General features: G+C 46.7%; 1 non-coding gene across 1 annotated transcript; it reads left to right on the top strand.

Moving 5' to 3' along the window:
* The first annotated feature begins 289 nt into the window (after positions 1-289).
* On the top strand, positions 290-373 carry Trnas-gga (transfer RNA serine (anticodon GGA)). The gene is given in 2 exon segments: positions 290-329; positions 339-373. It is a non-coding gene; the product is annotated as a tRNA-Ser (tRNA).
* The last annotated feature ends 7,813 nt before the right edge of the window (positions 374-8,186 follow it).

The following is an 8,186-nucleotide window of genomic DNA, read 5'->3' as shown; positions in this document are numbered from 1 at the left end:
TACAATTAATATTACAGTCTGTTTCAAAAATGTGAGTTTTTCACTTTCAACCCAAGACTATACACCTTGTTTATTAGGTTAAAGCTTCACTTGTTAGCACATGCTTCACACGTCCCATGTGTACAACAGTATTTTTATTGGAAAAAGCAACTTTACGTTGACAGGTGATCGTTAGTATGACCTACTGCCTGTGATAGCAGGTAAAGAATCTATTTGTCTTATCCTTGATTGTATAGGAATTCGTCACTTCGGTACTGCGGGAGCTTACCTACATATTGTCCTGCTGCCGACCCGGGTGGCCGAGCGGTTCAAGGCGCTTTAGTCTGGAACCGCGTGATCGCTACGGTCGCAGGTTCGAATCCTGCCTCGGGCATGGATGTGTGTGATGTCCTTAGATTAGTTAAGTTTAAGTAGTTCTAAGTTCTAGGGAAGTGGTGACCTCAGATATTAAGTACAATAGTGCTCAGAGCCATTTGAACTATTTTTTGTCCTGCTCCTCTTGACGATTGGAGTTTTTGTATTCGGTTTTTTCCTTTCTGCCAATCATCACGTATTATTTTTGGAAATTTCTTTGCTGAATCACCGTTCCTTCCATACATAGGTTTCACTGAATCAAATGACGGAGGGAGTTGTGGACAATCTCATGCTTTGAGAGTCTAGTTCACTTGTCTATCTCAGAGTTGTATCCTGACACGATGAATGGGAGATGGGTGTTCACATAAAGACTCAGCATTTTTGAAACAGCGTGATGCACGCATTCTTTTCTGCCGTCATGCTCATGCTGGAATGGACTAGGTTGTAGTTCTCAAGTTTGTATCAACTTGATAGCTATTTCGTTAAATCAGACATAAAACAAGTGCCCTGAGCATATGTTACTGTACTCACTTGTTGGTCCGTAATAGCAAACTTTGTGACAAAACGCGATAAATGATCTGTCACATTCAATCTGTAACCGTTACTTTTGTGTGTGCGATTAAATGGGCCCACAATATCAGTCCCTAAAATTGAGAAATGTTTGGATGGTTCTTGAAACCCATGTAATGATGTTCACTAGTGACTGTGGATGGCATTTTGTGAACAAGGTGTACAATGCTTGACATATTGTATCACGTCCTGTTTCTTTATCTTCCATTACGGCTTTTCAACCATTTTTAGCCAGTCGCTCTTCATCTCCTATGATCTGCTGAAACATGGCCATGTGCTGCTGCAATATTTCATCCCTGGATGCTACAGGTTCTACACATGTGCACTGCAAGCCTTCATATATTCGTAATTCCAGCTCGGGCCTGCATAGTTGGCAGTCAGGATCACCTGTATGAGACTGTCCATACTCGACAATGTTTCCACCCAATGTTTGCAAAACTTATGTCTTCCTATTCAAACCATCAGCATTCAGATGCTATTTTCCCGGTTTCTGTGCCACCTCATTGACCCGTGCGCAGCTCGTGTTCATGCTATTTATTGATTGTCATCTTCTACTACGGTACTGCCACCTCGTTTCCTTATTTCATTTACTGGCGTCACTAACTTCCTGTCTTACTTCCCCGTCAGTGGCAGTAGCAGCACATATCGATAAGTGCACTGTTGTACCATCTCTGTAGCGACCGGTAGTTTTTCTGGGTTGTCATGTGTCTGGCACTCAGTTGGAAATGGACCAGCAGTGCAGTCGGGTCACAGCAGCAGTGAAGTTAGGGATGGAGCACCAGTGAGGTGCTGACAGCCAGTGCTCGTCGACTGCTGGCGACACACCTAAACTGCCCGACGGAGGGAGACTGGAGCAGGAAGACCGTTGGTTGGTCGTTCTGTTGGTCGTCCCATCAGCCTACATATATTTGATCGTTTCACTGTTTTTGGGCCTGGGCAGTTGGTCTGTTGGTGTGGAGCAGCGAGAAAATCTCCGCGGCGCGTAGTTTAGCCGAGACAGCTGGAGGCGTCCACGCTCGGTCGGACTGTGTGGTGCTGTTCACATTGCTATTAGGTCCGTGGCTCACTGATCCTGGACACGAAAGTTGGGTTTTGACTTAATCTACCTGCAGGTCACGACTATTCACATTGTGTCGTTTGGATTTCGTTGTCGGCAGTTGGGACATTCCTGTGGGCAACAATGTGTGTTTTCAAGTTCGCAAATTTTACCCACCCTCCAGTGTTTAACTCTACTTGGTTATTTTGAATTGAAGTGCACCAGCGGAATCTTCTGCCTTGTGGTCGTTAACGTTCCAGTTACCTACCCTGGCCATTGACGTGAACTCAGGCAGTGTATTTTCCTCATCGTGTTCCAGCTGTCAAGCATGGTGTGTAGTTTGACAGCTCAACAAATAACTGATTGTGGACGCCAATACCCTTTATGTTGTTCGATTGAGCTCCCTGTCAGGTGCTGGTCAGGTGGAGCGGAAGTTATCTTGCCGGTGGGTCCACTGACTGCCTGGTGGTTGGGTTGTTGTTGGATCGAGAATGTTTGGGCCGACTGCCGGTCTCACCTAAGCGAGCGTTAGTGTTTGAATTCCAGGCCTACCCTGGAAACCACTGAGGGCCATTGGATGTACTGCCTTTTCTTATTTGTTCTTGTTGTTTGTATTTGTATGGATTCCAACCGATTCTTAAATTAAGGTTGTTTATCCCTTAAGGGATATTATCTGTATTTTTCTTACTTGTCACTTCTTCTTCTGCGTGTTTTTGCTTTTAGGAAGCTTTAATAGTAGAGTGCTATTAAGTGTTCCATAGATCTCGTGTTTGTTTTAAATACAGTCAGAGAGTCCCTTTAGTCAGCCGTAGTGCTAGTAGTGCTAGTGTTTGTTTTCAATACCGTCCAGAGACAGGTAGTGCTATTTTCCTTGTTTCTACAAGAAGTGGTTAGCAATCACAGTTTAGTCAATAATCAACCGCCTTTAGTGAATTAGCAGTCTAGTTAAAAGCTGATTAACACTCTATAGTAAATTGATTTCTTAGGATGGCTAGGATGTGTGGCTGCTGTGTACGGACGCAGGAGGAGCTGGCCACTCTTCGCGAACAGCTGAGCGTGTTGATGGCCGCGGTCAGCCGTCTTCAGGCTGCTGCCTCGGAGTGTAGCGGCAGTGGGGAGTCTGGTGCGTCGCATGGTGCACCCCAGGAGTTAGATGCTTCACCCACTGTCCCTGCTGTCGAGACATCTTCGCGGGTACCGGGCGCGGTTGGGCCACCCTCTCCCCAAGGGGAGTGGCGGGTTCAGCGGCGTTCGCGGCGCACGAGGCGGAGGGTCAATGTGGAGGCTGGCCGTGTGGCATCGCCCGCTCTGCCTGTGAGTGGACATGTGGCTGCTCCTTCAGCAAGGTCCGAGCAGGCACACGGGGGGAGGGGTTTATTAGTTATTGGGAGCTCCAACGTTAGGCGGGTGATGGAGCCCCTTAGGGAAATAGCGGAAAGGTCGGGGAAGAAGGCCAGTGTTCACTCTGTCTGCTTGCCGGGGGGTCTCATCCGAGATGTGGAGGAGGCCCTACCGGCGGCGATAGAGAGCACTGGGTGCACCCGACTGCAAATTGTTGCTCATGTCGGCACCAATGACTCTTGCCGTCTGGGTTCAGAGGTCATCCTCAGTTCGTACAGGCGGTTGGCGGAGTTGGTGAAGGTGGAAAGCCTCGCTCGCGGGGTGGAATCAGAGCTAACTATTTGTAGTATCGTTCCGAGAACCGATCGCGGTCCTCTGGTTTGGAGCCGAGTGGAAGGCTTAAACCAGAGGCTCAGACGATTCTGCGGAGAGCTGGGGTGCAAATTTCTCGACCTCCGCTATCGGGTGGAGAAATGTAGGGTCCCCCTGAATAGGTCAGGCGTGCACTACACGCCGGAAGCGGCTACGAGGGTAGCGGAGTACGTGTGGAGTGCACATGGGGTTTTTTTAGGTTAGAGAATTCCCTCCCTAGGCCCGACAAGACGCCTCCTGAGACGCGGCAAGGCAGGAGTAGGCAAAATGCAACAAGGAATAACAATATTAATGTGCTAATAGTAAACTGCAGGAGCGTCTATAGAAAGGTCCCAGAACTGCTCTCATTAATAAACGGTCACAACGCCCATATAGTACTAGGAACAGAAAGTTGGCTGAAACCAGACGTAAACAGTAATGAAATCCTAAACTCTGATTGGAATGTATACCGCAGAGATAGGCTGGACAGTGAAGGGGGAGGCGTGTTTATAGCGATAAGAAGTGCAATAGTATCGAAGGAAATTGACGGAGATTCGAATTGTGAAATGATTTGGGTGAAGGTCACGGTTAAAGCAGGCTCAGACATGGTAATTGGATGTCTCTATAGGCCCCCGGGCTCAGCAGCTGTTGTGGCTCAGCACCTGAAGAATAATTTGGAAAATATTTCGAGTAGATTTCCCCACCATGTTATAGTTCTGGGTGGAGATTTTAATTTGCCGGATATAGACTGGGAGACTCAAACGTTCATAACGGGTGGCAGGGACAAAGAATCCAGTGAAATATTTTTAAGTGCTTTATCTGAAAACTACCTTGAGCAATTAAACAGAGAACCGACTCATGGCGATAACATATTAGACCTTCTGGTGACAAACAGACCCGAACTATTTGAATCAGTTAATGCAGAACAGGGAATCAGCGATCATAAAGCGGTTATTGCATCGATGATTTCAGCCGTAAATAGAAATATTAAAAAAGGTAGGAAGATTTTTCTGTTTAGCAAAAGTGACAAAAAGCAGATTTGAGAGTACTTGATGGCTCAACACACAAGTTTTGTCTCAAGTACAGATAGTGTTGAGCATCAGTGGACGAAGTTCAAAACCATGGTACAATATGCGTTAGATGAGTATGTGCTAAGCAAGATCGTAAGAGATGGGAAAGAGCCACCGTGGTACAACAACCGAGTTAGAAAACTGCTGCGGAAGCAAAGGGAACTACACAGCAAACATAAACATAGCCAAAGCCTTGCAGACAAACAAAAATTACGCGAAGCGAAATGCAGTGTGAGGAAGGCTATACGAGAGGCTTTCAATGAATTCGAAAGTAAAGTTCTATGTACTGACTTGGCAGAAAATCCTAAGAAATTTTTGTCTTATGTGAAAGCGGTAGGTGGATCAAAACAAAATGTCCAGACACTCTGTGACCAAAATGGTACTGAAACAGAGGATGACAGACTAAAGGCCGAATTACTAAATGTCTTCTTCCAAAGCTGTTTCACAGAGGAAGACTGCACTGTGCTTCCTTCTCTAGATTGTCGCACAGTTGACAAAATGGTAGATATCGAAGTAGACGACAGAGGGATAGAGAAACAATTAAAATCGCTCAAAAGAGGAAAGGCCGCTGGTCCTGATGGGATACCAGTTCGATTTTACACAGAGTACGCGAAGGAACTTGTCCCCCTTCTTGCAGCGGTGTACCGTAGGTCTCTAGAAGAGCGAAGCGTTCCAAAGGATTGGAAAAGGGCACAGGTCATCCCCGTTCTCAAGAAGGGACGTCGAACAGATGTGCAGAACTATAGACCTATATCTCTAACGTCGATCAGTTGTAGAATTTTGGAACACGTATTATGTTCTAGTATAATGTCTTTTCTGGAGACTAGAAATCTACTCTGTAGGAATCAGCATGGGTTTCGAAAAAGACGATCGTGTGAAACCCAGCTCGCGCTATTCGTCCACGAGACTCAGAGGGCCTTAGACACGGGTTCACAGGTAGATGCCGTGTTTCTTGACTTCCGCAAGGCGTTTGACACAGTTCCCCACAGTCGTTTAATGAACAAAGTAAGAGCATACGGACTATCAGATCAATTGTGTGATTGGATTGAGGAGTTCCTAGATAACAGAACGCAGCACGTCATTCTCAATGGAGAGAAGTCTTCCGAAGTAAGAGTGATTTCAGGTGTGCCGCAGGGGAGTGTCATAGGACCGTTGCTATTCACAATATACATAAATGACCTGGTGGATGACATCGGAAGTTCACTGAGGCTTTTTGCAGATGATGCTGTGGTGTATCGAAAGGTTGCAACAATGGAAAATTGTACTGAAATGCAGGAGGATCTGCAGCGAATTGACGCATGGTGCACGGAATGGCAATTGAATCTCAATGTAGCGAAGTGTAATGTGATGCGAATACATAGAAAGATAGGTCCCTTATCATTTAGCTACAAAATAGCAGGTCAGCAACTGGAAGCAGTTAATTCCATAAATTATCTGGGAGTACGCATTAGGAGTGATTTAAAATGGAATGATCATATGAAGTTGATCGTCGGTAAAGCAGATGCCAGACTGAGATTCATTGGAAGAATCCTAAGGAAATGCAATCCGACAACAAAGGAAGTAGGTTACAGTACGCTTGTTCGCCCAATGCTTGAATACTGCTCAGCAGTGTGGGATCCGCACCAGGTAGGGTTGATAGAAGAGATAGAGAAGATCCAACGGAGAGCAGCGCGCTTCGTTACAGGATCATTTAGTAATTGCGAAAGCGTTACGGAGATGATAGATAAACTCCAGTGGAAGACTCTGCAGGAGAGACGCTCAGTAGCTCGGTACGGGCTTTTGTTAAAGTTTCGAGAACATACCTTCACCGAAGAGTCAAGCAGTATATTGCTCCCTCCTACGTATATCTCGCGAAGAGACCATGAGGATAAAATCAGAGAGATTAGAGCCCACACAGAAGCATACCGACAATCCTTCTTTCCACGTACAATACGAGACTGGAATAGAAGGGAGAACCGATAGAGGTACTCAGGGTACCCTCCGCCACACACCGTCAGGTGGCTTGCGGAGTACGGATGTAGATGTAGAAGGCGTAAGATTATTTGAGCCTTTAGCCTAATTTAAAGAAATGTTTTAAGTAAGGCGCTTGGCATTTTTTTAAAGTTTAATTTTCTTGAGTTTTAAGTCATTGACATTCAGCCAGTTTTAAATTGAAGGCATAAGATTGTTTGGGTTATTAATCTGGTTATTAAGCTCCAAAATATTTGGTGTTCTTTTTCATTTTCTTGGCTCTTGTAGTGTTTGGTCAAATAAATAAAGTTGTATGTTCGAGTGTAACTGACAGCCTCTTATTTTGGCCCCTTATCACAATTTAAACTACCTGTCCTGTTCTACGGCTTTATCAGTGTGTATCGCTCATATTCAAATTCGCTCAACTTCAGAGCCTACGGTGGTCATCTGCTCACTGTATCCTTCAGTCCTAGCAACCACCATATCCCAGTGCCACCTCTTACTCTTCTGAACATTATGTGATACTAGTTAACAACGGAATATATCACAATATAAACAACAGCCAACATCTCATTTTCTGGGGCAGAATAATTCTGCTCTGCCTTATTCAGCAGTCTGTAACGACACCACAGTTTACGAGAGGGAAGATGGATTTGGTGCAATATTTCGGAGCCCACAAGTCACAGCCAGGCGCGGGCCGGATTGCAGTAAGTTACTCTGACCAGTGGTTGCGAGGTGGAGTGGAGGCCACAGTGGCCATAGAACCACTGACAAGGGTAAACACAGCGGTTTGCATGTCGCAAGTTACAGGAAGAAAGGGCCCATTGGCGCTACCGGGGTGTGGGGCACACGTGATTTGGAGCAATGCGTTAGCGAAACACAGGCGTGCAGCAGAGAATAAATAGGTGTTGTTTTCTAACGAGATTCAGTAAAACATGGCAGATCTCCTGGACAGCGGAGCGTGTCACACGACTGGGCTACACGCAGCAACAGATGGGGCGACAGCGTCCAGTCCACGGAGGGACGTTGGTTCCACCTCCTGACGCCGACATGGGGTCCGCAGCCAGCCATGGCAGGCCACTCTTCGGCTCGCTACCGCAGACAATCGTCTCGGCTCCCGACACACGCTGGAGACTTCCCAAGGCGTGGGCCGCAAATTAGGACGCTGGATAGCATGGACGATCGTTGCCGCCACGTTCGCAGCTACGCCAGCCGAGGAAGAAGCAGCAGTTTCGCCGGCCTACGGCTCCTGGCGGAGCAGCGCAGAGTCAACGGGTACGGCGGCCGCTGAGTTGGCTGCTTATGCAGCCATCCTGACGTAATCGGAACACTACAGCTGGCGAACAAGGCCAGCATGACAGTATTGCATTGCACAGGCCGCTGGGGGTACTTCCTCAGCAATGGGGGGCCTGTGACACGGACCAAGTTGAACGAATCTCTGTAGTGGAAATGATTAAATCATTTGAAAAACGCGGCCGAGTTTCAATATGGCACCTCCTGGCACCCATCCATTA

This window comes from Schistocerca gregaria, chromosome 7, assembly GCF_023897955.1.
Source record: "Schistocerca gregaria isolate iqSchGreg1 chromosome 7, iqSchGreg1.2, whole genome shotgun sequence".
Lineage (NCBI taxonomy): Eukaryota > Metazoa > Arthropoda > Insecta > Orthoptera > Acrididae > Schistocerca > Schistocerca gregaria.
This window is presented reverse-complemented; position numbering and strand designations above follow the sequence as displayed.